The 18,046-nt window shown below is 49.1% G+C and overlaps 1 long non-coding RNA gene across 1 annotated transcript; it reads right to left on the bottom strand.

Moving 5' to 3' along the window:
- Positions 1-3,268: 3,268 nt before the first annotated feature.
- On the bottom strand, positions 3,269-11,388 carry LOC106047335 (uncharacterized). Its single transcript, XR_001213684.3, has 3 exons — positions 11,280-11,388; positions 9,015-9,148; positions 3,269-7,767 (listed from the first exon to the last, which is right to left on the bottom strand). It is a non-coding gene; the product is annotated as an uncharacterized lncRNA (long non-coding RNA).
- Between the last annotated feature and the right edge of the window lie 6,658 nt (positions 11,389-18,046).

Genomic DNA, 18,046 nt, shown 5'->3' with positions numbered 1-18,046 from the left:
AGATTTTCCTTTGAAATTCTGATTACCAACAGGAGCAGGTTGCCGTGTGAGTTTACATCAGAGGGGAGATTTAAGGTTAAGGTTGCAGTTACCCAGACTTACGTGGACAACTGAAACAACAGCAGAGGAAACACTAACTTTACTGTAAGTAAGTGAAGGATTGAAACAAGGGTCCCGTTGTTGACCTGAACCTTAGGAACGCCGCTTGTCATGTGTCCACGCTAAAACAAGGGGCTGGAGACCCGGAGCCTGAAGGGACCTGAGCAGAGGGATGCTGCACGGCGGGCTCAGCACCACGAAATAATGCCTTCTGACATTGATCTGAAAAGTACGGCATAAAAACAGTCAACGCTTCCTTTTCTAAGAGCATAACTGCAAAGTTTCTGACAAGTTCAGTGGTTTTTTGCAGCATTAAAATCCTGCTTTAACCAGAGAAACATTTCCCCAGGAACATTTTCCTGTCTAAAGCAAACCAAAGTTGTCAAGTGAAGCTTAAAACATTTCTGCTGGAGCACAGTGGTTTAATTTCTGACTCATTTTCATGATTTACATTGACTATTCAATAACTAAGAAGTTCGGAGATTAAGTTTACTTTGTCTTTGCTTCAAATATATTTGATGACATTACTTAACAAGTAATTTGAGTGGGGATTTTGGGGGGGACAGTGCAAGGGACTGGTGAAAAAATTTTGTATGATAAACAGAATAGCAAATTATGCTGACTTACTGTATTGCGAAGGACCTTTGAAACATCGTCTCTTGTTTAAATTCAGAAGTTTGAAATGCAAAATATAGAAGGTTTTATTTCTCCCTTTTGGTGAACTAAATAAAGCATCATGGAATCAGCTTTTATTATTTAAATACAAGGGGGCAGTGTGAGCTGGTGCAGTCTGAACGTGAAGCAGGGAAACACGTGGATTGGAACAATTAGTGCAAAAACCATCTGCATCTCTCGTTAATCATGGGTACCTTCTAGTAATGGAGGTGGTTTTTCTTAACCTTTAATTGGAATTCATTGAAAAAACTTTGCTTCAAAGTAAGTGTTAAAGCTATTTCTGAGCTTTCTACTTGCACCTCTACCTAGTTAGGAATCGATTGGTTTTAGGATATTCTGAACAACAGCTATTTCGAGCCAGAGGCCGGACTTTTACAGAAATCCCTGCTGCTAGCGGTGTGAGGACACCAGCTGTCCCAGAGGCAAGCCCTGCGTGACCCGGGGTCAGTGCTGCGGTCTGTGGCTACGCTGCTGGGCCGCGCAAGGACCTCGGCTTTGAGAGCACGTTTGCTAGAGAGGAAGAGCTCTGGTGGTCATCCAGGTCAGCTACACATCACAGATGCTTTTAATAGGAGGGTTATTAACATTTGAGATGGCTGATAATGTGCACACACCCCGACCGTCTGAGCGAAATGTCCGAACCCTTTAGAAGCTCCGTGGTTGGGGCCGGTTTAGGAGCACCGACAGAAGGCACCCGTGGAAGCAGCAATGCACACGAGAGGCCTGCAGGGTGGATTGCAGTCTGTAACGTTTTTAGGAACCCATTTTCAGCTTATTTCAGTGACACTCCGCTGCTCTGTCTCTCAGTATCTGATGACTTCTAACAGGGATTTAAATTAGCTGTCGGTGTGGAGAACGAGATTAAATCGGAGGTGGTGTTACTGGGCCATCGCCGCTATAAAAGCTATTAGGGATGTACCGATCCTGGCGGTAAAGCAGAAGCATGAATTGGAGCTCAGCCTCCCGCAGAGACCTGCAGTGCAGAGGTCCCTGCTCCCACCTGGCCTTTCGGGGTGACACCTTCACGGTGGCAGCTGGTGGCTCCTCAGAGTGACCTCTGCCAGCACGGGGAAGCGCGCACAGGGGGGCGTCGGGCTAGAGACACTGCTGGGGGTGGCACTGCTGGGGGTGGCACCGCTGGGGGTGGCACTGCTGGTGCTGTGACACGGCTGGTGCTGTGACACGGCTGGTGCTGTGACACGGCTGCCCAGGATGCCTCACCCCCTTTATGTCCCTGGAGAGATTTAAAGAAAAAACAACATAAGAGAACTCAGAGCCCAAAATCAAAGTTTAATGTCCGTATAACAGTGCCTACCGTCCCCCCGTGTTCACAGCAGTAACGCCAATACCTCTGCCCCGGGGGCTGCCCTCATTGCCACGGGGCCGTGGTTCCAGCACCCTGCCCCAGGCCAGGAGCTGCTCACACGCCACGGGGGGGCTGTCCTGGCCGGCAACCGGGGGGTCCTGCCTGTCCCTCTGCTCTGCTCAGCCCCCCCTCGCCTCGCAACACGCCTTGCTCCCAAACACCTGGCTTTCACACCGCGCCAACAGCGAAGACGCCGTGCCGGTAATCGTTTCACATTGCTGTCACCGGGAAGCAAGCCCGCCGTGCTCCGCAGATTGCAGCCGTGACGATGGTCAAAATATGCCATCCATAGCTCCCCATCAGAAAGCACAAAGCATTTGTATGTAGCGGTGCTCACAAAAAGTGCTGAAAAGTGGCAGTATTACTTCTAATTCCTTTCAGAATGGCACGTTATTACCAGGGTATTAGCTGAGGTTTCCAGTTTTCCTAGTTCTTCTGATTTAGGAAAGCAATGTAAAGATTCCTAGACACTGCACATGAATAATTTAGGTATCACTCAATTCGTCTTTGAAACACTTCACGATTCTACCAGGATCATGCAAATGCTGAAACTACCTTGACACATCACATCACAAACGAAAATGAGTAAATTTATAGTTAAAAGACAGGTTAATGCCCAATAAATCTCAAAATATGGATCGGTAAGTCTGAGAGCTGCACACCCTGAGTATGTATGAGATGCAAACTTTTCATGACTGATAGGGTGAGAGGCTGTAGTACAAGGCTGGGAGACATCCTATTACTGCTGATTTAGGCTAAGAATCCAATGGAAACTGCTTAACACCGGGCACTTTAAAAATCAGAGGATGTCGTTGTGAGTTTAAATAAAGATTTAGAGCCCACATTTACTTTCCTGTCTCTGAAGGTGTTGACATTTATGAATAAGGATTTTGAAGTGAAAGTGTCTCATTTGCAAGAGGGCATATCAAAGGAGGGTCCTGAGTCAAGGAGAAGCCGTAAAGTCAAGAGTAAGGCTGGGGTGGATGGAAACATTCACTCATACGGAAGATTTTTAAGAGACAATTTCTCATGAAAAATGAGAACAGGAAGGGAATAGGAAGGGAATTCGCACGCAGGCAGGCAGGCTGTATTCGTTTTGAGCCACATATCCTGGTAGCATCAGGATCACAGATATTTAGAGCAACAAATCTGAGTTGGCAAACCGTCTTTTTTGTTCCAACTCTTCTGTTGTGATACATCAAGACTTCCCAGTGAAATGCAGCTCACAGAAGCCTTCAGAATAGATTTAGTTTTATATCAATAGAGAGCTCTAAATCAGTGGAAGAGGATGCAATTGAAACATCACCTTGGCTTTGCACCTGGCTGTTATTGCTTGAACTCGGAGCTATCCCAGGCTCTCAGAAAATCTGCATGAAGAGAGGTTTGGGGATGCAGCTGTGTCTGTAAGCAAGCGAGCCTAGGTGCTTCCGCAGTGCCTCAGTGACAGCGCAGTAACAGCCCTTTAAATTCACCAGTGCGTCTTACCTGTTATTAATTTTACAATAGGAGGAAATGTTAGAAGTAAAACCCTTGCTTTAAGATTAATGTTTGTGAGCTCAGCGCTAAGTATTATTTACCCATAAATAAAATTATACTGTAGTCATTGAGTCTACAATGGCTACACATTACTGCTTCCCCTGCAGCTGAAACGTAATTCTGCAGAAGCACTCCCACCGGTGGGCTGGCTGCCTGCTCCTACCAAACGCTCCCCGGGAAGTTACTGGAGATATTTCACTGAAAGGACTGCAGAATTAGTTGTGACTAGTTATATCAAAGGAAACACAGATGGAAACTTCTGTTCTGGGGGGGTGTCCTGTGCATCCTGCTCCTAACCCCAAGTAGAGCTGGACCCTGTCCAACGTCCCTGCTTTAGCCCAGCAACACTGCTTGCCCCAGCATCCTGCACACGTGCACCCTTCTCCTCCTCCTGCCCTCAGAGCATCCTCAATCCTCGCATCTCTTCCTGGCACCAGAGCCTCCGTGCACCGAGATGTCCCGTGGCTCTGCCCTGGTCACACACTGCTGCCTTACAAACCGTGCTGCTCTCGGGACCCGGCTGCTTCATCCTCACCTTCTTGTTTCGTGTCCAGCCCTCGGCAGCTGTTGAACTTAACCTGGAGAAGCCCGATATTTCCCCCCATGAGTTTGCACCACAGTTTCTCTTCCAGCTCCCAGGTTTTTGAGCAGCTGTCCCGCTGTGGCTGGGCGCTTGGTGCCGAACTGAGAATGAGACAAGGCAGAGGTGCCAAGAGAGCTGTGTCTCCGGGGCAGGAGCAGCACTCCTCCGGCTGCTGCGGAGACGTCCCCAGAGACCGAGCGCTGCCGCTGACCCCAGCACCTCAGCTCCTGGAAAACGCATTTCTTTGGCCTTGCCATCTTTGCTGTAAATACTACTTAAGTACAAAAGCTATAAACCTATTTTTTAACATTTTCAGATCTTAAACATACACCCAGAACCTGACACCAGCTCCCTACACATCTGTAGTGTTGACTTTGTATCTAAACATCTCTAAGTGAATCTCTCTGAAATTGTTTTTCAAATACAATTTGACTACGTCTGCAGCTGAGAAGATAGGGCTGCCAATGCTTGCACAGACTGCTGAAGGATTTCTTTCTAAATAACAGCTTTTTCAAATTTCAACAGCATAAGTAAACATATGCTTTTAACAGTGCTCACCTGCGGCAGCACCTGCGTGCCGCAGAGTAAAACCCTCAGCAACAGATTTGCAATGACGGCAGCGCAGCGACCAAGCCCCCGTCCTGCGGGAGGCTGGAGGGGACGAGGCCTGCGGGTGCAGGATGCTCAGCTGTGACCACACACAGGGCCCCAACACAGCCCCAGCAATGGTCTGGGCAGCAGAAAGGGCACGACACAGGCCTCCGTCCTCGCCAGGGCTTAGCTGTGCAGCGACCCAGCAACAGGAGCAAAAGTCCTCCGTGTTACGGTGGTCCAGGGCTGAGATGCAGCAACAAGGATAAACAGATATCTGGCAAGAAAAAATAGCACATCATTTTCCTTATCGCTTCAAAAAGCGTCAGCTGAAATGAAAACATGCCCTTTCCAGGAGCCACAGACCTTTCCGTCTTTTTTTAACTGAGCAAGCGTCTGCTTTGACAATGAAGGGAGAACAACGGACCGAGAAACCATACGTGTTTATTTTTCCCGTTTGTTCATTTGAAGACAGAAAATAGACGGATGAAGAGTCCTTTTCCCAGTCTGTTTAAAAACTCTGCCCACCCTTTCATCAGTTAACACAGCTATCAGCAATGTTTTTTTCCACTCCATAAAGGGAAAGAGGCTCCTCCTTTACTGCCCTAGGAACACAAAGAACCTGTATTTTAATGGAATTTGTATAAAATGTCATTTTTTTTTCCCTGAAGAGTTCAAAGTTTTCAGCCCACTCCTGCTGTGTTTTTGCTGGTTATAACATTTGGGTTTCCATACTGATGGCAGCGGAGAGCGAAGACATTGACAAACCTCCTCCTTCCTCACTTCGTACAACATCACACGGGGCGTGTTGGTATTACTGAGAGGAAAATCCTGAGAAAGGCATTGTGTGGGCATCAATCTCAAACTGTGGTTTCCTTCCCTGCCAGAAGGAACACGCCGAAGCCCAAGACCACGAGATCTTCAAGCTTCGCATTGCGTTCCATCTGTTCACCTCTGAGGCCTGCTTCTTTTGAAAGAGAATAAATGTAGCATATTAAAAGATAATATTTCAGATTTTCCAAGACTACTACTTCATGGTCAGGAGCTCCCAAGACGTATCCTTGCCATCTGGAGTTGTTATTAGTCAGTCAGCAGCAGTGTCACCCTGATGATACATTACTCGGTAATGAGAGCCCAGCTGCCTGAACGCATTCGGGAGATTCGGGCTCTGTACGGTCGCACCGAGGAGCTGCACGGAGCCGGAGCGGCCGTCCTGGAGGAGAGCAGGATTTCTCCTGGGGACGGGGTGGCCCCCAGCAGGGCACAGTGGGAAGGTCCCCGGTTGGTACCTGGGGACAGGGCTCTTCTGGCAGCCCTGAGTCCCGAGAGCTGCTGAAGAGCCCCTTGGCGTGCTCAGTGGAGCCTGGCGCATCCTCTTCCCCTCTCAAAACCCCTGTTGCTGTTCTCTGCAAGACTGGTCAGCAAATCCCGTTATTCCCAGTGCCTGCCCTTATACCATCTTTGGTCAGGGAGGATTATTTTTCAGGGCAGAAGCCACAGACAGGACTTCGGGGCAGGGTCAGACAGTGAGCACACTGCAGTGGCCGGCCACGCTCAGGACAACGAGGCACAGAAGACTTTTTCTAGTCTCAGCCAGGCAAACTGACGTCTGTCCCCGGGTGCTTGCACCAAGTTTGCAGGTGTCCAGGTGAAGGTGGGCTGTACTGGGGAGGACGGACGAGAGGAGCGACTTGGCGCTGCAGCTCTCTGGAGAACGGCTGCGCGGTAGATCCAGAGCTGCTCTGCATACGCTTTCCCACCCCCTCCCTGTCTCTTAATGATTTTCTTCCTCACAGCACTTGTTTCTGCTTTCTGCCGAGAAGCTCTGCTTGGCCCACAAGCAAAACTCAAATCCATGACATGGGAAGACAGATTTACCTCCCAGCCGTGCTGAAACAAATGGGGACTCTCTTTTAACTTTGCATCTGCTCGCCTTATTATTTCTATGATGTTCGTGTAGAGATAGCAGTAAATCTACTTTAGCAGTGACTCACTGTATCTATGAAGTTTATAAATCACTTAAGGAACAGCCCTATCCTGCATTATTAAAGATATGTTTTTATACTTTATTTCTGAGCCACGGATAAACTCCGGCAGGCAGCTATGAGCCATGCATCTTGTTTGTCCAATATAGGAGTTTCTGGTAAGCAAAGAAAAAATGGTATTAAAATATCCTCTTGAGAAACGCTATGCAATATGAAGATGGAGTAGCAGATAACAGAGCCGACTAAAATATTTTCTTGATATGACCTTTGGAAGTAGGAGATAAAGTCACCGATGGGTGAATCCTACCCTCCCCTTTGCTGCTTCTCCCTTTAAAGTCACAGCAGAGATTCATGCACAAGGCTGCAAACTGCAGAGCAATCCCCCAAAGGAATCATCCAGACCTGCAGAGTCTCTTCAGCGGAAACCTTGCAAGCTTATTGATGCAGCATCGTCATAAAACTTAATTCAGCAGAAGTCAGAGGAAAAAAAGAAATCCGTATCCCTTAAAGCATGCCGGTCTTTAGAGCGGATGAATGGTCACCATCAGGAGCTGGGGCTGCGCGGGGGAGCGCAGGAGGCCCACCACAGGGCTGAGCCCAGCAGCAACGCGAGGGAGGGGAAGGGACCCGGCCACCTCCCCAGCACCGGGACTCATCCAGCCTCTTCTCTGCACAGCATCGGCACAAGGACCTGCCCCGGTGGCCAAGGCCCCGTGATCCCACGGGGCAGCGCGAGTGTGAGAGGCAGCTTTGGTGTGAGCTGCTCCCCAGCAGCTCTGCCGCTCTCCCTCGGCCCCGCAGAGAGCCCGGGCGCCAGGCCCGCGGTAATGTGCCGAGCGGTCTGTCTCTGCTTCCCGCCGATGACACACACCTGAACGGGCGCGTCTGTTTCGCAAACACCAGCCCTCGTTATCGTGACAAGAACTGGAGAGCTGAGGAGAAAAAAAAAAAAATCTGTTTCCACTTTGTGCTTTCAACACCATTTTGTGCAGCATCATGTTTCCTCTCTGCGCTCATTCACTCCGTCTCCCCAGCGCGGGTAACACAGCAAAAGGGAAAAAATCACTTTTGGCTGTCAGCAAGTGGCTATAAAACCACCAGAGCTGGCAGCGGCACAAAGGGCCAAGTTAATGCCTTTAAATTATCATTAGCTCGTGTTTATAGCGCGAATAGCCAGGCAGGCGCCCAGCCGACCTGCCCCACGAGCTGGCTCTGCAAGGGCAGCGAGTGCCACGAGCCGTGGCGCAGAGTGAGCGGCGGTTATCGTGCCTGGGTTTCCCACGGCTGTGCCAGCAATGGTTAGCTGGGAACTCTGAAAATGTATGTTTTTTCTCCCATGATGGTGTTTAATGCGTCTCATGCTATGAGGTTCACTCAGGCTAAGAAATGAAACCACTGCTTGGATTTTAACTGTGTTGCACAGCACATAAATTAATCTCGTTACTCCATTTATTCAGTGTTACCTTAATTCTTCATCACTGCCGGCCCATTCTTCCATCCCATCCCTCATTCACCCATGACAGCAGAAGGAATCATTCCGTCTGCAACACGCAAGGACGGCTTCCAGCAGCAGCGCTTCGCGGCTCTGTCTTTGCCCATATGCCCAAAGACTTGTTCAAAAACTGAATTTTTGAGTAATTTATGACTGTTCTTACTGTGATACAGATGGCTTATTGATCCATTTAATCTAAGTACCTGTGGTTTTGCAGAGGAAAATACTACACTTTTCTGTGCTGCTCATTTACGTACTCTTTTCCTGGAGTGAGGATGTGCTTCCTATTATCTTAATTGACTGACTTTTAGCAAGTTTCGGTCTCGCTAGAACAGAACTAATTTTGCAAAGCCCAGCCCACCGGAGAGGTGCTGTGCTCCAGGATGGGAAAAACCCCTGCAGATCCCAGCAGGGCTCTGAGGGTCCCACCCCAGCCGTGACCACTTGTGCAGAGCCACCGGGGGGGAACTCAGGTGGCCGCTGGTGCCCCCACGTCCTGCCAGGAGAAACATCAAGTGGATGATGAAATAAACTCTCTGCTTCCCACTCAGTAACATAAAGGGAATGGCAAACGAGCCCCAGAAAGGCTCAGCAGCAGGTAAAACCACATTTCCACTGCTCCTTTGGCTGCTCTTTCAATGAGAAGATGGCACCTGATGAAGAGAAGCAGGCCGAGCTTTTTCCTACCTTCTCCGTCCCACAGACCTCCAGCCTGGCCACGTTCAGACCAGTTGCACTCTTAGAGCAATCCCAGAAGGGACTTCTGCAAAGACCAACTCCTCCTCCAGGACGTGCCGTCGCAGACAGGGTGCAGACATGACCTGTAAAAGCAATACTCCTCATATGCAAAGAGCAACTCAACAAGCTGTCACTCTCAGCAGTGCAAAGCCATTACCCTTTCACAAAGATTCAGAAGAAGATTCTGTTGAAAAGCACATAAATAAATGTCCACCTGCCAGGAAATAAGAGGGTTTGTACGGAGCTCACCAAAGAGAAAAAGCCAGCAAATTATTGTTTCAATATCTGGAGCGATTCTACGTGGCTCCTGGACACAGACAATACTTGTGAAAAATGCTTCCCCCCCCCCCCACTGCTTTTGTTCAGCTCGAAGTTTGTTCATCCTCCTCCTCTCGGGCCAGCTACTGGCGTCATCCACTTCCTTCGCTCAGCAGGGCTGACCTTGAAAGCCACCCAGAAGGACATCTCGTACACCACTGGGCTATTTGATTTCCAGGCAATGAAAGTGGGCAATGCTTTCATTAGGTACTCTCTACTCCAAGCGAAAGTCACGGTATTTACATATAAGTTGCCAGTCTCATTATCTCAGAGAATTTTTTCTCTCTACCACTGGAGCCAGCAGAGTCGCTTCTGCTGCTGAAGACAGAGCAAAGTCCAAAGGAGATAGTCATGTTTCTTTTAATCTTCATCATTTTTTTCTAATTATGATGAACTGAAATGAACCTAAACCTCTGCTGTGCCACAAAGGAGAGCCTGCATTTTCAGAAGAGCTCTCTCTGTAATGAGGAGCAGAGGACAACCATCCATTTCTGTGAACAGAGTAAAACGAATCAAACCACGTTAAAAGAAATACAAGAAGAAATGGAAGGCTGAGTCCTTTCTCAAGAACAATGCTGCTTTCACCTCTGAAGCACGGCGCCGGGTGCATCGGGGTGGTCAGACAACGAGAGCCCGAAGACGAGAGCTGCACAGACGCCTGCTCAGGAAGGAAGCTGCACAGGACCGCACACAGGACCCTTGGGATGTGCCCCAGCACTTCTGTAACAGCACCTGGCGCGTGCTACAGGTACCGCAGGGTCCTTATGACCTGGCAGCACTCAAGTGGCAGCTTTCTTGGGAGGTCTCCTTGGCGCAGTGCTTAGTCCGCATCTCCACAGACTGTCTCCATTCCCCACCAGGGCCAGCTCCGGGCGGGCAGAGCTCTGCACCCAGGGCCCCAGGAGCTGGTGAAGGGGGGGGTCGGGGAGGGCAGGGACCAGAGGGGTGCCAGGGACTCGTGGGTGTCTGGGGAGCAGCGAGGAGCCAGGCGGGGGCTCGGCAGCTCTTCTGCTGCAGGTGGCCCCCCAGGGCAGCAGGCCTCACTGGCAGGAGGGGAGGCTTCCCATTGCTTCTTTGAGAAAGCAGAGCAGCGAAATTGCAGCGCTAGCATTGAAAAAACAACCAAACCTGTCATTTCCCACTGAACAGGAACATTACTCTGCAGATGCTACATGTAATGAAGGAACTGGTGCTGTTCTTACCCCAGCACAGCTTTCCCTTCACCTGGGAGCACTCCGTTGTGGTTTTCACATTCACGCTCTTTCAGCGCTGCACAGCCCCTGGCTGGCGTTAGGCAGGGCTGGGGGGAAGCCCCCCACTCCCTAGAGGGCCTTCACCTGCACAGGGCCAGGGAGAAAATGGTTTTCCAGCTCCTCCCCGAGCCTCCAGCGGAAGAGCCACCCCTTTGGCGTCCTGCCCCTTCCTTCGCTGCGGTCTTCATTGACCTGTCCTGGAGCAAGCAGGGCTTTCCCAGCTGGCAACGCCGAGCGTCCCATCAAACAGCCAAGGATAAAAACTTCATGCTCGGCAACTCCCAGAAGAGGGCCAGACTTCCCTTAAATTGCTCCTGATTTACACCAGCATCAGGAAAGAATCACACTTGGAACATTTACATCACAAGAATAAAAACAAAACACTATTCTTATTGTTGTTGTTGTTGGCTTGCTTTTAACCAGATAAGCATACTTTCAGGAAAGCTTAATCTGTTCTCAGGAGCTATTAACTTCTCTTTTTAATCATAGGTGTCAAAAATAGCAATATTATCATCATCCTTGGCAGACAACAAAGGGAGAACAAAACCTCCCAGAAGGAGGGAAAGGCAGCCATGGCGAGGGAGCACTTCAGAGATGTAGTGCAAGTTCCCTTTCCCAAAAAAAAAATTCGCACCCCACTCACCTGAGCTGCTGCCCAGCAGCTCGGTACGGGCTCACGCTCAAACACCCTCACTGCAGAAACCAAGGGCTAACAAGCCAGCTCACAAATAGGTTCTCTCTAATAAGGAAAATCACCAACAGTTGCTACATACAATGTGAGACTAATTTACTTTTCCTTAATTAATCATCTTCATTTCCTCCCTCTTTAGCCTTAACCAATGAGGTGTAAATTGCAGGGGCAGATGCATTTTCTGGGCTCAGTTCCAAACTAAATGTTCCTCAAAAAGTGAGGAAGCACTTAGCGAAGTATTTGGTGTCTCCCTGCCATCAGGCACATTCCATTCACCTCCTTCTGGAGGCTTTGGCTGCGTTATTTCACCCACCTTCTTGCCAGTCTGGTAATGGCAGACTTTGCACCCTGAGCCAATATCCAAACCCTCCGTTTGGAGCTTTCCATTCTCTGTGTTTCAGTGTGCGCTCCTGCACTGAGGGATAACTCACAGGGAAGGATAAAAGTCTTTTTGCCCATTCCCCGTATGTCAACAAGCTCTGAGCCCTTGTTTACAGAGCTGAGCTGTGGGCAAACACACTCTAATTCTGAGGCTACATTTGCAACCGAGGTATCTGAGCATGCAAATTAGGAGGCTGCACATCTTCCCACACCATTACTACGGTAGTGTTCAATCACACAGATAAACTCTAGGTGCATAAAAATGTAGGCACAAGACTAAAAAAGTACCCCTAAATGAACCTTTTTAAATGCGTAACAGCTTGATCACTGACATGGATTTCTAATTAGCAAGCCTTGCACTGAGGAAAGTTCAAATATTTTCATTAACTGCAAAAAAATAGGTGCTGTAAAAGCTATAGAGTGGGGGAAATGTTTGGAGTCTGAGGATTTAAGAGAGGACCACCTTGCTAGAAACACCGTTACATTCAGCACCACCGAACATAGCGTCATATATTTGAATTAAACAGGTATTAATCCACATCTGAAGGACTGGAGCTATCCAGTCAATTTTCAGACTGTAAATGTAGCTTTAGCTAATATAGTAAAAATAAAGCATTTCTCTTTCAACCATAACTACGATGGTGAAACCTGTTACAAGCAGAGCTTTTTAGTAGCTCCCATACTGTAATTATTCATCAAACTGACAGAATAAAGATCCTTTTTATCCATCTTGTATTTCATCTGAAAACATTTAAGCTATTTGCAAGCAACAGCCTCACACACAATCTCAGGACATTGCTGATAATACCGGCCATAAATAAATACCGGCAATTCTGGCTGGAGGTGAAGACAGCGTCTCCTGCTTGTGCGATACATTATCTGCTATCCCTGTGTACGGGGTGGGTGTTAATATTAACTATTTCATCTTTTAAATGCATTCCCTGGCCTTGCAAACTGTACGGGTGGGATCCTCAAACCCTGCAATGTGCAGTTCTGCAGAGCCCCCTCCATCGGAGCCTGCAGCACGTCGGGGGCTGAGCCGAACGGGGCTGCGGGTGCAGGGCAGGACGCCGCCGCAGCGGGACGGGACGGGGACTGCTGCTACACACAGACCGAGCGCGGCGTGCTCCTTAGGGGATTAAACCATCCCCTGGGGAGCTCAGGTCCCCCATCGGCAGCAGAGAGGTGCTTGTCCTCCATGTGCGGGCAGTAGCCGGCCTTGCGCCTTGCTCTACTACTGCATCAGCAATGCATCAGTAACTAAGCAAGGCGTATATTGCTGGTTCGGGGCAGGGACCACAGCCCACGGCACGAAGGAGTGCGTGGGGTCCCTGTCACGCTGGGACCCGCAGGAAGGGAGGCCCCAGGGTGGGCTGCAGGGTGGGCAGCCCAACAAAGAGAAGAAAACAAGCCAAGAGAAGAAAGCAAGCCAAGTCATTCGCTGTCTGGACTGCTTATTTCATGGGCTTGCACACCAACCCTTCTGCAATAAAATCACCCATCTCTAATTGTAAGATCAATTAAAAACAAGCAGAGGTTGCCACTTAAGACAAGCTTTATTTTTATTTACATTATAAAGGCAATTTTAATTTACTTTCACCTGGGTCTTATCAGTGGTGGCTTGGATGGTCTGTGGACAGATGCACATGTATTTTGTGGATATATGTTACAACCATTATAATTTTCATTCGCAAAAAGACTGATGAACTCTAAGCATTTTGATGTAAGGAGACCATGGCAGGCACTCAGAAAATATTCACATTTTCCTTGTTCACTTTGTAGAACCCACGTTAGTCAGCTTCACTCCCATGAGGCAACTCACACAAAGCACTATTTGGTAGCGTCAGCCTTCTCTTAAAAACTGTGCTACCTGTAGTTTTTTCAAGCAGCTGCAAATCCACTCTGTATGACAGTATGTCTGTTCTGTGGTCCACAACCTCTGAATTAACTTTTAGTATTTTTCAACTTACATGCACTATTAAAATTGTAACACATGCTTTCTATAAGAACCATTCTTTATTACCACAAGCATTATGTATTTTAAGAGGTAGTGAGACTATAGTGATAGATTTCCCTTGGCATGATTGTGAGTTGACTGTAGTAGCAGCGAATGCAGTTTATCTAATATTGGTGCCAAAAATTTCATTTTCGGAGTTGCTGTAGTAAGGTTTTAATATTGTAATGGAAATCCAGATATATTGCTATTAGACCAGCTTTAAGTGTTGGTCTTAAAATAAGCACAAAAATTCCTCAAGACAGCCCAGAACGGGTTTTGAATACCTGATAGAGCCTGGAGCTGGAGCTTCCCGCAGGAAAGCTGCCCAGGGTGGTGCAGATCGGTGCGTGGGGCGAGCGATTTTGTAGTGGGGGGCCGCAGGGGGGGCCTCTGTGAGCAGAGCCCAGCAGCTGCCCCATGGCAGAGCAGAGCCAGCCCCAGCCAGCCCCGAAAGGGACCCGCTGCTGGCCAGAGCCAAGCCAGGGAGCGATGCTGGGTGGGCCTCTGGGAGAGCAGAGTTAAGGAAGGGGAAAAAAAATGCTGTGCAACAGGAGCTGGGAGAGAGGGGTGAGAAAATGGGAGAGAAACAACACCGTCTTTCAATTTAGAGATAGGATGATGCACGGTATCCACCGGTCCAGCTTCCAGCAGCCAGGGGAAGCGCTCCCTGAGCAGCTTTATGTGGCTCCGCAGCAGTCCCACCCCAGGCCGGCACTGAAGGATGCCTTTCACCCAGACTCCATTAGTGACATCTGTACCAGACAGCTGGAGAATCTAAACAGATAATTACCTCAGCATGCACCACCGTGCATTTGTTATTAAGGTATTGATTAATTGTATTTAAGGAATACTGAATGACATTGAAAACTTCAATGCTGTACTAGCAGCAGTAACCAAAAATAAACTGTAAGCCCAACCAAATCATCCATATGCCTGTTCTTAGCATGTATTGTGTAGCTCAAGTTGTAGAAATCACTTTATTTAAAAAAAAAAAAAAAATGTTGTTTCAATATTGTGGTTTTCTAACACTGAATTAGAAGTGCTGGAACAGAAGTTTCATTTTCTGAGTCGGAGCATTCCTACGGTGCGCAGCCTCTTCATAACGTGTGCACTTACCGAGCCTGTGGTTCCCCTGCTGCATGCAGAGCCGGAGCTGTGCCAGCTGACACCGACGGAGGCAAACGCTGCTGCACCACACACCGAGGCCCATACTAATGCGAGCATGGGTTTTTCTTCCCTGCTTGCTCATGGGTCGCATGTAGCAGAGAGCACCGGTTAAAGGCATTGCCGCCGTTAGTTTGTATTCATCAGCCTCTCTTGTCTGTGCTGCAGACGAGCGAGAGGTGAAGGAGAAAGGAGAGCTGCCTCTCGCCGACCTGCCTTTCAGCTCCCGAGCCCTGAGCTCTGACCTGCCGCAGAATCACGGCTGCCCAGCAAAAACCTTTCCCCACCACCTCTGAAGAGGTGCCAACAGCTACCCGGCAGCAAAAGCACCCGCAGCTTAACGCCCGGCCGCCTGCCCTCGCTCCGACAGCTCCTGCGGCCGAACAGATCGCTGCCGGCTGGCTGGATGGAAATCCCTTCGGCAGCTCTTTACCAGCCTTACGCTGAAGGCCGCTTATCTCAGAGTTAACTTACAACAAAATCACCGTAAACTGCGGTGTGCCAGGGATGAAGAAGGACATGAAAACAGGCGATGTCGGCAGCATGGGGGAAGTGGGAAGGAGGCAGGGGCTTTGGCTCACTCCTTGAGGGCAGTCGCTGGTAACGGGCTGGTAACAAAACATCGAACATTTAAGGGCTTTCGAATTGTTCTGGTTTTTGAATTATTACCGTGCCTGTGCTGAGCAACAGTTCTCTGAAAAAATGCCCTGTTCGGGGAAAGTTCTGCGGTGCGTTCTTCAAGGGATTTCATTATTCCTGAGCCACAAAGCTGGTAGTCGAGATGTAGTCATTTAAGGTATTAGAGTTTAAGAACACTTGTAACGTGGTTTTGCTTCGTGGCACACTGAATGCCATCTTAATATGTCATGTTCATTAACCCATTGCCAGTAATAATACCTCTGTCTCGATCCTCCTTCTAGGGTGAATTTGCTGAAATTCTTTCCAAAAAGACACTTATCTCTTGCTTCAAAACGGAATGCATAACCGTATCTATTCAAACAAAACCTTTGCAGGGATAAAATTTCATTCAAACCAGAGAGGGGGCAGGAATCAGGACGAGCAAAGACTTCAGTGTCATCTCGGGTGGAAGTCACTGGCGCAACAAGCGGGGCTGACCTCTCCCCTCCGGCGAGGCCAGGGCCCCGCGCAGGTCAGGCCAGCACCACGCACCCCGACCCCTGCGGCCCCCAGCACTGCCTCAGCACCCACCCCGCAGCAGGGAGCCATCGCAGCGGCATCGGCTGCAGGGGTGCAGTACCAGCGGGACCTGCCTGCGCTAACAATCAGGGTACCAGCTTCTCTGTTCTATTCTCCCGCCCTCCCTTCACCGTTCGCTGCTGTTATGAGTACACCAGAAGGAATAACGCATTATAAATGCAGGGCCTCGGGGGCCATTAGGAATCTCAAACATCTAAAACAAAGTGAATGAGTCCTTCAGAGCTCCTCTATAAATCGGCGTAGCGCCATTAATGATTAAACTGCACCGTGGCCTAAATAAATCATAAGATCATAATTCATTTAAATACTGCTTGTCACATATCAAACTCGGCCAACATTCTGCAGGCTTTGGATGCTCAGCCAGACAGGAGCGGCCTTTCAGGTGCAAATAAATGACGCTATGTGTACGTCGTTAAACCAGCACCATCCTCCAGCAAGCAGTGCATCACGGCCACTCGGACCAGGCAGGTCTGCGCTGCCACTAGAGATGGCAAAGCCTGGCATTACTGGGCGAGGAGATGAAAAGCAAGCACTTGTCAGTGTAATTGTTGTGTTTATTAGAAGATGGCCAGCCTGCAGCGTGCTGGGTGTGTTGGTAATAAGTACAGTCACTGTGCTCCCTGCACGGACTGACACACCTGCTGGTTTATCCACCTGGCTGTGTAGATATGTTCTACTTTTTTGCCTAAAATGAACATATACATACAGTGACCCTCTTCTGTCTTACACCAGAGGAGGAATGCACGCCACACAGCAGTGAAACGTGCAGCGAAGGGTGGATGGGACGGAGCCAGCCCTGAGCCCCAGCTGCCAGACCAGGGGCTGGAGGCAAACGCACGTGCAAACGCCTGCGGAGGCAGCGCCTGTGTGGAAACACAGCAGTTCGTGGCCTGGCATCAGCAGCTCAAAACAAATCGTTTAAGATTCAAAAGCAGCTTAGTTCGTGGCTCTCCACAGTGCCCAATATTTGCCTTGTGCAGGGAGATGCTTTCAAATGCAATTCAGAGCAGCAAAAAAAATAAGGCAAGTTCCTGAAATCAACAAAAGAGGCAGTTCTCATAGCAATTTACCATCAAGAGAGAAAGCATGAAATAGCAGAAAATCGTGAGGCAGACTCTTCTCATGAAATTTTCAGCTCAAGAGGTTCAGAGCAAGTGGATAACTATGTGAAATTTGTGGGCCTGGTATGAAAAAAAATGAAAGCTTTGGGAAGGAGCCTGGTGGAAATATTCCTGCAACGCTGCTCCTTGCTGAGGCGCGCTCGCTCACGGGTTGCGGGCACCCCAGGAGGCTGGCGGGGACGGGGCTGCTGCAAGCCCTGGGCCGAAGGCTCCCCCCTCTTCTTGCACAGGCATCAGCCCTGAGGGTCTCACCAATTTGACAGACATCAGGGAAGAATTCCTTATTTAAAGCATGAGCCTAACTTCAGAGAATTAAAAGGTAACTTTTATAGATTAGAAATAAGAGGGAAGAAATCTGAAGTGTAATTAAACATCAGGGGTAAAACCTGGCTGTGGTTTGTTCCAGACGGAATCCAAAGACTGAAAAGTGATCCAAAGACTGAAAACCAACAACGTTTAGAGTGATTTAAACCATTTTTTTTCATTAATAACCTAGAGAGGAGGTAGCAAAAGTGTGGTTCTGCGATTACTGCTGTTCACGTTTGGAGCTGACGCAGAGACTGAAGCAGGAGCAAACAGGCAGGAACGCACTCAGGGCCCCACACAGCCCGGCCTGGGTCGCCTACAGGGCTGCTCCTGAAGCACACAAAGCACGAGGTGACTACGCCTGGTTGCATAAACCATGTACGTTAGTAACAACTACAGGCAGCACATGCAGGATGGCAACTCACGAGTGGAGACAAGAAGTCCTACAGAGAGCTGGGCTCTGGGCAGCACCAGCGCGGCTGCCGCGGTTGGTATGCTTGGTGGGAAGGCTCCGCACGCCCCCTGCCTCCCTC

The sequence above is a fragment of the Anser cygnoides genome, chromosome 7, assembly GCF_040182565.1.
Source record: "Anser cygnoides isolate HZ-2024a breed goose chromosome 7, Taihu_goose_T2T_genome, whole genome shotgun sequence".
Classification (NCBI taxonomy): Eukaryota; Metazoa; Chordata; class Aves; order Anseriformes; family Anatidae; genus Anser; species Anser cygnoides.
The sequence above is the reverse complement of the archived record's forward strand: the minus strand, read 5'-3'. Positions and strand labels throughout refer to the sequence as shown.